This window comes from Ruditapes philippinarum, unplaced genomic scaffold (assembly GCF_026571515.1).
Source record: "Ruditapes philippinarum isolate M1 unplaced genomic scaffold, ASM2657151v2 ctg16335_1_1_1_1, whole genome shotgun sequence".
Taxonomy (NCBI): domain Eukaryota; kingdom Metazoa; phylum Mollusca; class Bivalvia; order Venerida; family Veneridae; genus Ruditapes; species Ruditapes philippinarum.
Genome location: NW_026861356.1, coordinates 4,032 through 19,623, shown reverse-complemented (window position 1 = coordinate 19,623; position 15,592 = coordinate 4,032). Strand labels below are relative to the sequence as shown.

Genomic DNA, 15,592 nt, shown 5'->3' with positions numbered 1-15,592 from the left:
ACTTTCAGCGCAAACGTATATAAAAAAACAAAAACGAAGCGAAATAGGTCTAATTGCATTCCGACTTGGTGCCGGACTTGTATCTGGGCTACGGCCATGAAACTTGCAGGCTGTGTACCAGACCCTTCATCAATTCCAACAGTGCAAATTGCATGCGAATCGGACCTACGGTTCGAACACAGTGCCAATTGTCGCACCCGTTTTTTTTAGAAACTTTCAGCGCAAACGTATATAAAAAAACAAAAACGAAGCGAAATAGGTCTAATTGCATTCCGACTTGGTGCCGGACTTGTATCTGGGCTACGGCCATGAAACTTGCAGGCTGTGTACCAGACCCTTCATCAATTCCAACAGTGCAAATTGCATGCGAATCGGACCTACGGTTCGAACACAGTGCCAATTGTCGCACCCGTTTTTTTTAGAAACTTTCAGCGCAAACGTATATCTCGTTCCAAAATAAAAAGGGATTGTCCAATCAGTCCCTCTTTTTAGCCTAAAAACAGGGTTTTTGTGTGTAAATATTGTAGTTATTTTTCACAAATGGTGAATACAAAAAAGAACAAGTGACTCTTTTTTCATCAATTTAATTGAAAATTTGACTAAAAAACATTGAATAAATACATATAACAAACATTTTGTTCGATCGATCGAACAAAAATGGCAAACTTCTCATTACTTAATTTGTTCGAACAAAATTTCTTTTCATTTAGCAAATGAAATTTAAAACAAACATTTTGTTCGATCGATCGAACAAAAATGTTCAAACGCTGTATTGGAAAATTTCTCTCTCAAACTGTACAAAAACAATTAAACATTTTGTTCGATCGATCGAACAAAAATATATTTGGTTCGATCAATCAAACAAAATTTCTTTTCGTTTCCAAAAGTGGTTAAATAAATGAAAAATTTAAAATAAAGATTTTTGTTCGATCGATCGAACAAAATATATATTTGTTCGATCGATCGAACAAAATTTCTTTTCATTTCCAAAAGTTGTTAAATAAATGAAAAATTTAAAATAAAGATTTTGTTCGATCGATCGAACAAAACTGTTCAAACACTGCATTGGAAAATTTCTCTCTCAAACTGTACAAAAACAATTAAACATTTTGTTCGATCGATCGAACAAATATATATTTTGTTCGATCAATCGAACAAAACTGTTCAAAAACACCGTATTGGAAAATTTCTCTCTCAAGCTGTACAAAACAATTAAACATTTTGTTCGATCGATCGAACAAATATATATTTTGTTTGATTGATCGAACAAAATTTCTTTTCATTTCCAAAAGTTGTTAAATAAATGAAAAATTTAAAATAAAGATTTTGTTCGATCAATCAAACAAAACTGTTCAAACACTGCATTGGAAAATTTCTCTCTCAAACTGTACAAAAACAATTAAACATTTTGTTCTATCGATCGAACAAATATATATTTTGTTCGATCGATCAAACAAAATTTTTTTTCATTTCCAAAGCTGGTTAAATAAATGACAAATTTAAAACAAAGATTTTGTTCGATCGATCGAACAAAATTTATATTTGTTTGATCGATCGAACAAAATTTATATTTGTTCGATCGATCGAACAAAAAGGACAAACTTCTTATTACTTATTTGTTCGATCGATCAAACAAAATTTCTTTTCATTGATGAAATTAAATTTAAAACAAACATTTTGTTCGATCGATCGAACAAAATATATATTTGTTCAATCGATCGAACAAAATTTCTTTTCATTTCCAAAAGTGGTAACAGGTTAAATAAATGAAAAATTAAAATAAACATTTTGTTCGATCGATCGAACAAAACTGTTCAAAAACACTGTATTGGAAAAATTCTCTCTCAAGCTGTACAAAACAATTAAACATTTTGTTCGATCGATCGAACAAATATATATTTTGTTCGATTGATCGAACAAAATGTTTGTTTTAAATTTCATTTCATAAATGAAAAGAAATTTTTCCATGCATGTAGAAGAATTTAGATGCTCCAGAGAAAATCTGGATATTTCATTATCTTTACTGGCCTTCAAGACCTTGCATATTATAAATGAACAAATTTGCATACATGACTGTGTCACAGGCATAGTCATAATAATGACCATATGTGTTACAATCCCTCAACAAATGATGACTTAATGGTTCCTACTTCTATCTGAACTTTAACCTCTGTATGTGACCTTGACCTTTAGCATGTGATGCTACGCCTAACAATGTTGAACATTAATTTGGGAAGTGATATTGACACACGTTTTGCTCCTAACAAGCATTTATCAATGATCTCTAAGTGTGACCTTGACCTTTAATCAGGTGATAGTTTCATTAAAACCCTGCATGGGCAGGGCTTCTGTTAGTGGAAGTTTGGAAGTCATTTACTCCTTGATTTTGGTTTGTGACATCCAAAATATAATGCTTACATAATTTGACAATGCCTGCCAACCTGAGGTTCCCATTGTATGTCTTGTTTTTCAAATGGGCATATAAAAATTGACGTACATGTAATATGATCTAACATCATACTTAAAATGCTGAAATAGTAACACCTAGCCAGTTTCATCTATTAAACACAATCTTCTTTCCAAATTGCAACAGGCAATAGAGATATAGTTGCTAGGAACTACATTCCACAACAATAACATACATGATCTATCTATTAAGTTAATTCAATATCTCCAATGGGTAGACAAACAGACAGACAGACAATCTGATTCTAGTATATATCCACATTACATCTGTAGTTGCGTTGGGTTTATACAAATAGAATATCCTGAACATACTGCTCCCTTATGGTATGGCACAATCTTGTTTGTTCATTCAACATTTGCTTGTATTGTTTTGCACTAAAACAGCACCTGTGTGAATACCAATCACTCAACATATCTTACAGTCATTCAGATATTGTAACAAACAATATTTCGCAGCATTCTTCATTATCAATTGGAAGTGTCAACAAAACTTATGCAAAAATTATGCACATTTTCCATCCAAGTATGTTTCTGCCCTTCTGCGAGGAACAGGAAAAAATCTTCTTGACAACAACAACATCTGAAAATAAATCAGAATTCTATCATTTCATTATTTGCATGTATCTATCACTTAATTCATATAATAATTTATATTCCTTTTAAAATTTTGGGACTTCGAAAAAAATACAGATACATGTCTTAAAAAAACACCAACCAAATGTTTTAAATTAGCACCATTTGTTGTATGTTAAGAATTTTATAAATTCTTAGTTATATATTATATTATTCTTATCTTTGTGTATACGTTAGATTTTGTTGTTACAAATCCTGGGTAAATAATGAAAAATAAACTAAGATTAATCACTTGTGTGGCCTTTACCTAGTGACAGTGTTCTTGCATGTGACAAATTATTGGCAGTTATGTGTACAGGTAAATAATAATAATGAAATACAATCATGTATGCAACAGTTAACCAACCACACTAGATAAGACTGTATTTGTAACACTTGCTGTAACTTTTGACTAAGGGACTTTGGTATTGCACAAAATACATAACCTACTAATGGTGGCTGCTAGCCTGGGATTCAGGTGTTAACAATTTTTGCTTATTCATAACATATATGAGCGATTTCATACTCGTTCGATTTTTTTATAATATCAATGCCTGGGGGAACTTGCGGGGTTTTCCATGTAATAATCGACTAATGATAATCCTATTAAAAGACTGATTAGCACATGACCCACAAGTCACATGACTAAATCAAAATCAAGGCAAGGATGCTGAATGGTGAAAATCCAACGCCATGGCATTTACCATTATAAATAAATTACGTTCAGCACATTTCTCTGATGCTCTCAGACTTCATCCACACAGAATTTGTTTTTGGCTAATCTAACATGTTGATCAACTTAGCTCATCATGCAATAAACAACTAGTGTCAAAACTGTCAATTTCTAATCGGAAATGGGATTATGGAAGCGAGGCTCCATGACTTTTGTTGAGTTTCCAGTCACTTAGGGTAAATTTCTTTTCTATTTTTAGAAACTAGTTTGTAGTTGCAGGAGTTATCGTTCTTTAAATCACACCCATAATTTTCAGGTGAATAGTAGGTGGCGCTTCAATCTAAATTTGTATTTCCCCAGGCTGTCAATTTGACGAACAGAAGCACATAAAACAAGAGGGCCATGATGGCCCTGAGGTCGCTCACCTGTATATAGGCCCCCCAAACCCCCCCCCCCCCAACAGGGCAAATTTAACCCAAGGGCTTTTTATTTGCACAAACTTGGTAGACACCCATAAGATGTTTCATGCTAAACATCTAAGCTCTAGCTCATTGGGCTTTTTAAAGAAGATTTTTTTAAAGTTTTTACTATACACATATAGTTAAAAACAATGACACCCCTGGGGCCGGGCCAGGGCTTTTATTTGAACAAACTTTGTAGACACTTACTAGAAGATGTTTCATGCTTAATATCTAAACTCTAGCTATTTGGGTTTTTTCAAAGAAGTTTAAGTTTTTGCTTTACACATATAAAGAAAATCAATGACCCCCGGGGCGGGGCTAATTTTGACCCCAGGTCTTTTTTTTTTAACAAACTTTGTAGACTATCACTAAAAGATGTTTCATGCTTAATATCTTAACTCTAGCTATTTGGGTTTTTTTCAAAGAAGATTTTTTTTAAGTTTTTACTATACACATATAGTTAACAACAATGACACCCCTGGGGCCGGGCCAGGGCTTTTATTTGAACAAACTTTGTAGGCACTTACTAGAAGATGTTTCATGCTTAATATCTAAACTCTAGCTATTTGGGTTTTTTCAAAGAAGTTTAAGTTTTTGCTATACACATATAAGGAAAATCAATGACCCCCGGGGCGGTGCCAATTTTGACCCCAGGGCTTTTATTTGAACAAATTTGGTAGACACCTATTAGAACATGTTTGATGCTAAATATCTTAGCCATAGCTCTTTGAGTTCTTTAAAAGAAGATTTTGTAAGTTTTTACTATATGCATATAGGGAAAATCAATGACCCCCCGGGGCGGGGCCAATTTTGACCCCAGGGCTTTTAATTGAACAAACTTGGTAGACACTTATTAGAACATGTTTCATGATAAATATCTTAGCTCTAACTCTTTTGGTTCTTTAAAAGAAGATTTTTTAAGTTTTTACTATATGCATATAGAGAAAATCCATGACCCCCTGGGGCGGGGCCAATTTTGACCCCAGGGCTTTTATTTGAACAAACTTGGTAGACACCTATTAGAACATGTTTGATGCTCAATATCTTAGCCATAGCTCTTTGAGTTCTTTAAAAGAAGATTTTGTAAGTTTTTACTATATGCTTATAGGGAAAATCAATGACCCCCCGGGGCAGGGCCAATTTTGACCCCAGGGCTTTTATTTGAACAAACTTGGTAGACACCCATTAGAACATATTTCATGCTAAATATCTTAGCTCTAGCTCTTTGGGTTCTTTAAAAGAAGATTTTTTAAGTTTTTACTATATGCATATAGAGAAAATCAATGACCCCCCGGGGCGGGGCCAATTTTGACCCCAGGGCTTTTATTTGAACAAACTTGGTAGACACTCACTAGAAGATGTTCTATGCCAAATATCTAAGCTCTAGCTCTTATGGTTTTTTAAAAGAAGATATTTAAAGTTTTTTCTTTCGGTTGCCATGGCAACCAGAGTTCTGCATGGAATTAAATTCTTTGAACAATTTTTAAAGGTGACCGCCAAAGGAACATTCCTGTGAAGTTTGGATGAAATTGGCTTAGTGGTTTATGAGGAGATGTCATTTAAAGTAAAAGTTTACGGACGGACGCCGGACGGACGGACGCCGGACGGACGCCGGACGAAAAGCGATCACAAAAGCTCACCCTATCACTTTGTGACAGGTGAGCTAAAAACAGACTGGAACCCAGGCTAGGTGGCTGCATTAACTTTTTTTTTTTAATTCTTTCATGCATGCAGGAGTAATGTCCCAGGCACGAAATGTCTGTTCAGAAGTAACCAGAATTTCATGTAGATATTTATGTATGGTCGTTGACTTCAAACCAATTGCCCCGTCACCACTGTGGGTTCGAATCCCAACAGGAACGTTGTGAGGAAGCTTATAATAAAAATCCAGCTAGCTTACAGAACTTCGGTGGTTCTACTGAGGTGCCCATTTGTGCCTGAAATAATGCACCGAGTAAAGCTGGAATGTCGCCATATCACCTTTACTTTGTAGGTGTGCCGTAAAACCAAAGTGAAGCTACTTACATTTTCTTTTTTTGTCTTGTTATCATCACCAGTCTTCTCTTTCATATTCTGTACCTGTTTATCTTGCTTACAAGTAGTTTACTGGATTAAACCCTGTAATGTTTAAGTAACAAGAATTTAGCATTTCTAGTCTAAAAGCCATTACACTATAATCAGATGCCAACTATCTAATTAACATGTAGTATTTAAAAATAATAGAAAAGTAAAAACAAGAGCTGTCACAGGAGACAGCCAAGCTCGACTAATAAAATACTGGACGCAGTAAGGAGGACAAAACTATGAAAGACAAACCAATTATGTATAATTATGTATTAAGTTAAAGTAAAAAAATATTATTTGTTAACATAAATTCCAAGATCAAGGGAAATTATTCTAGAAAAAGTCATGCTAGAGTTATGAACCTTTCACACAACATGTGTGTAATGATAAGAAATATATATTTGAAGTTTGAAGTAGATACCTTAAAAAGTAAAGAAGTTATAATATTTCTTAAAGAAAATCCTAAGTTCAAAGAAAGATAAATCTGTAAATATTGCTTCAAGAGTTACGAACATTGTCACATAAAATGTAATTGATGATAAGGAATAAGTATTTGAAGTTTGAGGTAGATACCTTTAAAACTAAAAAAGTTATAGTAAAAAATAACATTTTTCTAGTAAAAAAATCTAAGTTTATGGGGAGATAATTCTTGCAATATTAGTGCTAGCGTTATGAACCTTGCCACATAAGATGTGAATGATGATAAGTTACATATATTTGAAGTATGAAGTTGATCCCTTTAGAAATAAATAAGTAACAGTAAAAAATAGTATTTTTTAAGGAAAATTCTAAGTTCAAGGGGAGATAAATCTGAAAATATTGGTGCTAGAGTTATGAACCTTGTCACATAAGATGGGGATAATGATAAAGTACATATATTTGATGTATGAAGTTGATCCCTTAAGAAATAAAGAAGTAACAGTAAAAAATAGTATTTTTTAAGGAAAATTCTAAGTTCAAGGGGAGATAAATCTGAATAATGGTGCTAGAGTTATGAACCTTGTCACATAAGATGTGGTTGATGATAAGGAACATATATTTTAAGTTTGAAGTTGATACTTTAAGAAATGACAAAGTTATAGTGAAAAATATTTTACTGCACCAAAACTTTAATCTGAAATCTGGACGCGGACGCCGGGGCGAGTAGGACAGCTCTCCATATACTTCGTATAGTCAAGCTAAAAATGATTATTGAATGCTTAAAATTCCCACCCTTGTGCTTTTCTAGTGCACTAGTCCTGAAATAGAGGTGCACACAAAATCACCAGACAGGATGACACTTTACTGGTTCAATGGATTATTGCATAGCAATTGACCAGGGTAAAGTCATATATTGATTATATTTTGTAAGAATTTTTTATCTTTTGGGGTATATTCATTCATAATTGTTCTTTTCGAAAACCTAGCTAAACACTGTTTTCCGGTATGTTAGTATGTTACGGATTTAGCTCTGGGGAATTACACCCAATGAATTACATTTATAACACAACTAACATGTGATATTTCCATTTTTTCAATTATTATTTCACCGTTTATGGCACCTGGAAAAACTTGATGTGTTTGAAAATTATTAATGTTCCTGTACTATCTATCGCAAATTTTCCACAAAAAAAGCTTATTAATATTTTATAATAAAAATAAAACAGTTGTTGTTGCATATGCCATAATTAGGTTAGAGATATTTTCTGCAGAAATTTATGTATTTACTATATTTTTTTGTATTGAGTTTTTCATACAGTTATATTTAATTATTTTCTTACAAAGAAATAATTGTTTTATTAAACTTTAATCCAAAAATATACCAAAAACATACAGGTAGACTAGTTACCAAATTACTGCACGCCCTTTAGGTGAATTCCCCAGAGCTGTGTACATAAAGTACCGGAATTCGGTGTTTAGCTACATTTTCGAATTTGTAAATATAAATCTAGTTTTGAATAAACAGTTTGAATGTTGCTAAAATAATTCTATATTGATTAGAAATATGTTAATAATATGAATGTAAATATCTTATAATACTATATTTTTCTCTTTTATAGAATAACTTCCCTTTTGTAACTTTCTGTTATATATAACCTTTTTCTCATGGATAATTAATTTTGTTTATCTAATTGCTTTAAAATTTTACTGTAACAGTAAAATTAATAACTACATGATTTTTTATGTTTTATTTTTAAAAACAGGTTTTAAATCCAAGTCAATGTGTCAACTTATCTGCTGCATTTCTTCTACAACAGTACATACTAATAACTATACCTGGAATATCTTCAAAATACACAGATTAGCAAAAAATTAATTCTGGGTTTTCACTGCAGTCAAATGTACAAATCAAGTTATGGCATTTTATCTATTTACATTGAACACCTATAACATCTATTGGTCACTTAAATACATTCTATCATGGTCCAAAGTTTAAACTTCAAATTGAAAACTCTTTCATTTTAAAGATACATAATTATAATCACGGATCTGAATTACATCTTTGATATAATTATGTTTTTTTTTTGTTTTTATTAAATATAATTATATATAATTTTCTAACTAGAGGTAAATTAAACACTTTAAAATTTGCATTCAATTCACAAGAAAAACATATTTTAATTTTCATTGCTAGTTAGGTGTACCGGTACTCTGAAACTTAAAATACACAGTCTTCCTTTTGCACTTAAATGTTGATGTTTTAATATTATATGACAATTCTATCAGTGTCAAGTTGTTTATTGGCTGGTCAGTGTTTATTTAACTGATTGGGTGCTGGTATATCACCCTTTGGCAACTTACACCATGGACTTCTGGAAAAGTCATAAAATACAAGCCATATTGTTTAATATGCATATATACAGCTCATTAAAATTATTTGATTTCAAGAAAGAAACATTTTTTCATCCTACCATTTACATATAGCTCATATGTCATTGTCAATAGCAGTTTGAAAATTAAGGGTTACTAAATATTGTAATTTAAAAAGTAAAGGTCTAACTTTTTATTATCCGACAGAACAGGACTTTTTTATTTATACATAGTACATCATTATATTCCATACAATTTCCGGTAACCTAAATTTCAAGCGCATAGATTCCAATTCTCTAAAATTATGAGAAACTATTCATAATTTATTCATAAAAAAATGTAGATCAAATTATTTGTATAATTAGTTAAAATATTTACTACCGTCCATTTAGTTTTTCAGTAAAATTACCTGGTTATTATAATAATATCAATAAAATATTTTCATTTCTACCATTTTCAACATAAAAACTAACAAGAGCTGTCCGTAAGACAGCGCGCTCGACTTTTTTATTGCTTGCCAATAAAAAAAGTTTTTGCAGTAAAAGGCAATACAAGAATCTCTGTATTTTTAAAGTGAACAATGGCCATGAGCATTAAGATATTTAGTGACAGTTAAGGGCCATAATTCAAATAAAATCTTTGACAGAATTACCTTCTCCTGGACATGTTTGGGAATCATGATTGTAAACAAGTATTCCAACTTTCAAATTAATATCTCAAACAGTTCAGTCAAAAGTGGACTGGTACTAAAAACTTAACCAAGATTCTAAGTCGATAAAAGGCCTTAATTTTTAAAACAAATCCTTGACAGAGTTACCTTCTCTTGCGTACAGATGGGGGTAATGATGTGAAATAGCATTAAAAGTTTCAAAGCAATATCTCAAAGGGTTAAGGCAATAAGTGGATTTTACCCATATTCAATGTATTTTCTAAGTCAAAAAGGGGCATAATTCTGTCAAAAACCTTGACAGAGTTATGTCCTCTTGTCTGTTGATGAAGGTCGTGATGGTAAACAAGTATGGTCAGTTTCAAAGCAATACCTCCAATGGTTTTGAAATAAAGTGAGGTGGTACAAAAAACTTAACCAAGCTCAATACACTTTCTAAGTCAAAAAAGGGCCATAATTCTGTCAAAAACCTTGACAGAGTTATGTACTCTTGTCTGTAGATGGAGGTTATGATGGTGAACAAGTATGGTAAGTTTCAAAGCCATACTTGTAATACTTCTGAAATAAAGTGGGGTGGTACGAAAAACTTAACCAAGGTGTGACGCCAACGCTAACGCCGACGCCGACGCCGACGCCGGGGCGAGTAGGATAGCTCCCCTTTTCATAGAAAAGTCGAGCTAAAAATGATATTACATTGAAGAAATTATCAATTTTACAAAATACACAAAGTAAAAATGATATACAAGCCCGTACGGCTAGCCAAATGTTCTAGCTGTAAGTGAGTCAGACAATACAGTGTGTCCTGGCTAGCCGTACATGACTCACATACGGCTAGAACTTTTGGCTAGCCGTACGGGCCCGTACAGCTAGCCACTTCCAAATGATAAATTAATCAAATGTTATATTAAAGATTCCTTTAAAAAGCTGTATACAATATTATATTATTATCAACAGAAATTATGTAACAGTAACAAAATCTGAAGTATTACTTCCTTTTCTTGTTGTTTCCATTTGAATATTAAAGGGACTCCACCAGGGTTTAAAAGCCAAAAAATATTACACTTGAATTTCTTAAATAAATGAGCTTAGGGACACTTTAAACAGAAATATATGCAAAGATAGTTAAGAAATATATTTTGAAATAAATTGAAAATCGTATTTTTATACTTTTTTTAGCCCGATTTGAGCGAAAAGTGTTTAAACAATTTTCATTTTGGGTTATTTTTTACAATTTGAATAATTATTCTGGAAAAACGAAGTGTGCGAATGATCTGAAATTTTGCACATAAATTAGTGGTATAAACCTACATCAAAAGTACATTTATCTGGAAAAAAATATTTTCAGTCCCATCATGTCAAAAAAACCCAGTGGAGTCCCTTTAACAACTTTTGTTGTATTACACTGCCTTCCAAAGTAGGCCAATTCACTTTAATGGTTAGATTCGACAGTACAATTAGTAAAGTTTTAAAATATAAATAATGTATTCCGTTTTTCTTTTTCTGCCACTGAAGGTTTAAAAAAATTTTTAAATAAATAGAAAAATGAATAAATCATCATATTGCTCAGTGCAGTTTTTGATTTCATGTCAAGTTTCTCTTTTCTTTAGTAATGGGTGACAACATAATATCTATTAAGATTGTGAAAGTCTTTAATATTACCAGTGCTTAGCCAGTATCATAGCTACATTAAAGCAAACCAAGGCACTTACCACCCTCGATGTAAATTTGGGCAACTAACAAAAATAATAAAATAGAGTTTCTTTTAAGTTTTAGATATAAATTCTAATTTTAAGCATGCTTGCAATAAATTTCTACAACATTTAAAAAGTTATTAGAATCATAATATCGTCAGCAAAATTTAACTCACCATGTCTTGAAGAAACAACCCGCATGTATACAGTAATTTTGAAATGACATCACGTCTATTTACCCGTTTAACAGCAGCTTTGCGTGTAATTAAACTACAATACACAGGCACCCGCTGTTTCGGCGGAAACGGTAAAGTCGATACGCTTACACGGGGGAGTCAGGTACTTGGTATATAAGCCACAATTTTCGTGACAGTAATATTCTTTTATAAAATAATTAAATTATCATATCTATCGGTTGTGAATAATTAAAATGTTAAATTATAAGAAATATCATTTAAACGGTTGTAAACACATTGTAATTAGACGGAACACCCCTTCAAGTGCGTGAAAAATGAAGTCGTCCACTTTCTTGCGTCATCAACTGTCATTGCCAGGAGAGGGCATATTCGGTAGGCGGGATGGTAGAAAGAAAAGCTTTTGTGTCGGATATATAATAAACTTCAAAAGGAGTTTTTATGATGAGGAAGGTAAGCATTGTTACATGTTGTATGTTTGTCCCTTATCATTTACATAATTAGAGTTAGGGACGTACGGAAACGTAGTTTTTGGTGAGTTTATTATTTTCTGTACGAAATCTGCTGTGGTCCATAGGTGTTCGGCGCGTTGACTTGGCTTAGCCGCCCTATAAACAAATTTATCATTTTATGCCTGTGCCGAACCTCTCACTTAGTCTTACACAAAAAGTAAGAGTGATATAAGTATGAACTAATCTTAATATAGACCTATATATATAATAAATTATCATAAGTTGGAATATTCTGTTAAATATTTTGCCATATATCTTTGAAAGGCAATCACATATCTCAAACAATGTCCCAGAATTTAAATAGAGTTAAAATTATCATGTGAAGTGCCTTATTAAATACTGCAAATTATAAAATGAAAAAAGTAAAATATTTCTTTGTTTATTTTCAGATATTGTTGTTAAGAAGATTTTTCCTATTCATCTTAGAGGGACAGAAACATATTTGGATGGAACATGTGCATAAACTTTGCAAAAGTTTTGTTGAAACTTCCATTTGATAATGAAGATGGCTGCTGAATATTGTTTGTTACAATATCTGAAACGATGTTAAGAGATGTTGAGAGTTATTGTTATTCACACTCTGACAGGTGCAATTTCAGTGCTAAATAGTACATCTGCAACATGTTAAATGAATAAACACTGTTGTGCTTAAACACACTTGGAATCATTATGTTTCCATAACCCCTGAACAACTAAGTTTGGTATACTGGCGTCAGAATGTTCATCTGTCTATCCTGTGACCAACTGGAGATATCAACATGTTAGTGAAACTTAATACATTGTAGATGGATATATCTCATTGTGGAGAAATGATGAGCTGAAGCTTTAATTTTTAGCTCAACTTTTTTTTCAAAGAAAAAAACTCAAGCTGTTGCTTTTTAGCTCACCTGACCACAAGTGGTCAAGGTGAGGTATAGTGATCGGGCTATGTCTGTCGTTGTGCGTGATGGGTCGTCAACATTTGAGTTTTTAACACTAGCATTCACAGTTTTGATTGGATCATAATCAATCTTTGTCAGAATGTTTGTCTCAATGAAATACAGGTCAAGTTAGAATCATCTAGGTCACATGAGCTAAAAATAGAGAAAATCTTGTTAACACTATAGTGGCTGCTGTTTTGATCCAAATAATCTGGAAATTAGTCAGGAAGGTTGTTTTGATGATTTCTGGGTTAAGTTCGGATATGGGTGGTCTCTGGTCAAAAACTAGGTTACAGGAGCTAAAAATAGAAAAACCTTGTTTAAATACTCTAGTGGCTGCAGTTTTTATCCAAATAATATCCTTGAAATTGATCTGGAAGTTTGATGATTTCTAGGTCAAGTTCACATATGGGTCATCTCCAGTCACAAACCATGTCACAGGAACTAAAAATATGGGATCTCCAGTCACAAACCATGTCACAGGAACTAAAATAGAAAAATCTTGTTAACACTAGTGGCTACTGTTTTGATCCATATATTCTGGAAATTGGTCTGAAAGTTTGTTTTAATGATTTCTAGGTCAAGTTTAAACATCCATGGGTCACCTGGGGTCAAAAACGACGTCACATAAGAACCATTTTGTAAGTACGTCTGTCCATCCATCTGTCTGTCTGTCCGTTAGCAATTTGGTTTCCGGAGCATAACTTAAGTTCCATTTGGCCCACAATATTCAAACTTCATAGGATGATTGTACATGTTGGGTAGAAGACCCCTATTGAGTTTGGGGTCACAAGGTCAAAGGTCAAGGTCACTATCACCTTAAAACTGAAAACAGTTTCCGGAGCATGACTTAAGTTCCATTTGGGCCACAGTGTTCAAACTTCATAGGATGATTGTCCATATTATGTAGAAGACCCCTATTGATTTTGGGGTCATAAGGTCAAAGGTCACTATTACCTTTAAACTGAAAACAGTTTCCGGAACATAAGTTAAGTTCCATTTGGCCCACAGTGTTCAAACTTCATAGGATGATTGTCCATATTGGGTAGAAGACCCGTAACAATTTTTGGGTAACAAGGTCAAAGTTCAAGGTCACTATTACTTTAAAACTAAAAACAGTTTCCAGAGCATAGCTTAAGTGCCATTTGGCCCACAATATTCAAACTTCATAGGATGATTGTTCATATTGGGTAGAAGATCCCTTTTGATTTTGGGGTCACAAGGTTAAAGGTCAAGGTGACTATTACCTTAAAACTGAAAACAGTTTCCAGAGTATAACTTAAGTTCCATGTGGCCAACAATATTCAAACTTCATAGGATGATTGTCCATATTGGGTAGAAGACCCCTATTAATTTTTGTGTCACAAGATCAAAGTTCAAGGCCACTATTTCTTTAAAACTAAAAACAGTTTCCGGAGCATAACTTAAGTTCCATTTGGCCTACAACATTCAAACTTCATAGGATGATTGTCAATATAGGGTAAAGGACCACTATTGATTTTGGGGTTACAAGGTCAAAGGTCAATTTGTTTTCCTGCCCGTACTCTGCCTTGTGCCCTGTCCTGTTTTTCTTTGGGGTCCTCCTGGGCTCCTTGCCGCTGGCGCTTGTTGCTGGTCGGGTGGGGGCTGCGTTCATTGAGTGCCGCCTTTCCTTGTCGATCTTGTTTATCATATTTCACTATAACTTTAAAACTAAAAACAGTTTCCGGAGCATAGATTAAGTGCCATTTGGCCTACAATATTCAAACTTCATAGGATGATTGTACATGTTGGGTAGAAGACCCCTATTGAGTTTGGGGTCACAAGGTCAAAGGTCAAGGTCACTATCACCTTAAAACTGAAAACAGTTTCCGGAGCATGACTTAAGTTCCATTTGGGCCACAGTGTTCAAACTTCATAGGATGATTGTCCATATTATGTAGAAGACCCCTATTGATTTTGGGGTCATAAGGTCAAGGTCACTATTACCTTTAAACTGAAAACAGTTTCCGGAACATAAGTTAAGTTCCATTTGGCCCACAGTGTTCAAACTTCATAGGATGATTGTCCATATTGGGTAGAAGACCCGTAACAATTTTTGGGTAACAAGGTCAAAGTTCAAGGTCACTATTACTTTAAACTAAAAACAGTTTCCAGAGCATAGCTTAAGTGCCATTTGGCCCACAATATTCAAACTTCATAGGATGATTGTCCATATTGGGTAGAAGATCCCTATTGATTTTGGGGTCACAAGGTTAAAGGTCAAGGTGACTATTACCTTAAAACTGAAAACAGTTTCCAGAGTATAACTTAAGTTCCATGTGGCCAACAATATTCAAACTTCATAGGATGATTGTCCATATTGGGTAGAAGACCCCTATTAATTTTTGTGTCACAAGATCAAAGTTCAAGGCCACTATTTCTTTAAAACTAAAAACAGTTTCCGGAGCATAACTTAAGTTCCATTTGGCCTACAACATTCAAACTTCATAGGATGATGTCAATATAGGGTAAAGGACCACTATTGATTTTGGGGTTACAAGTCAAAGGTCAATTTGTTTTC

The 15,592-nt window shown here is 33.3% G+C and overlaps 1 long non-coding RNA gene across 1 annotated transcript; it reads right to left on the bottom strand.

Annotated features, from left to right (window-relative positions):
* Window positions 1-1,754: 1,754 nt before the first annotated feature.
* On the bottom strand, window positions 1,755-11,684 carry LOC132715350 (uncharacterized). The gene is made up of 3 exons (XR_009623673.1): window positions 11,601-11,684; window positions 6,238-6,330; window positions 1,755-3,046 (listed from the first exon to the last, which is right to left on the bottom strand). It is a non-coding gene; the product is annotated as an uncharacterized LOC132715350 (long non-coding RNA).
* Window positions 11,685-15,592: the final 3,908 nt, after the last annotated feature.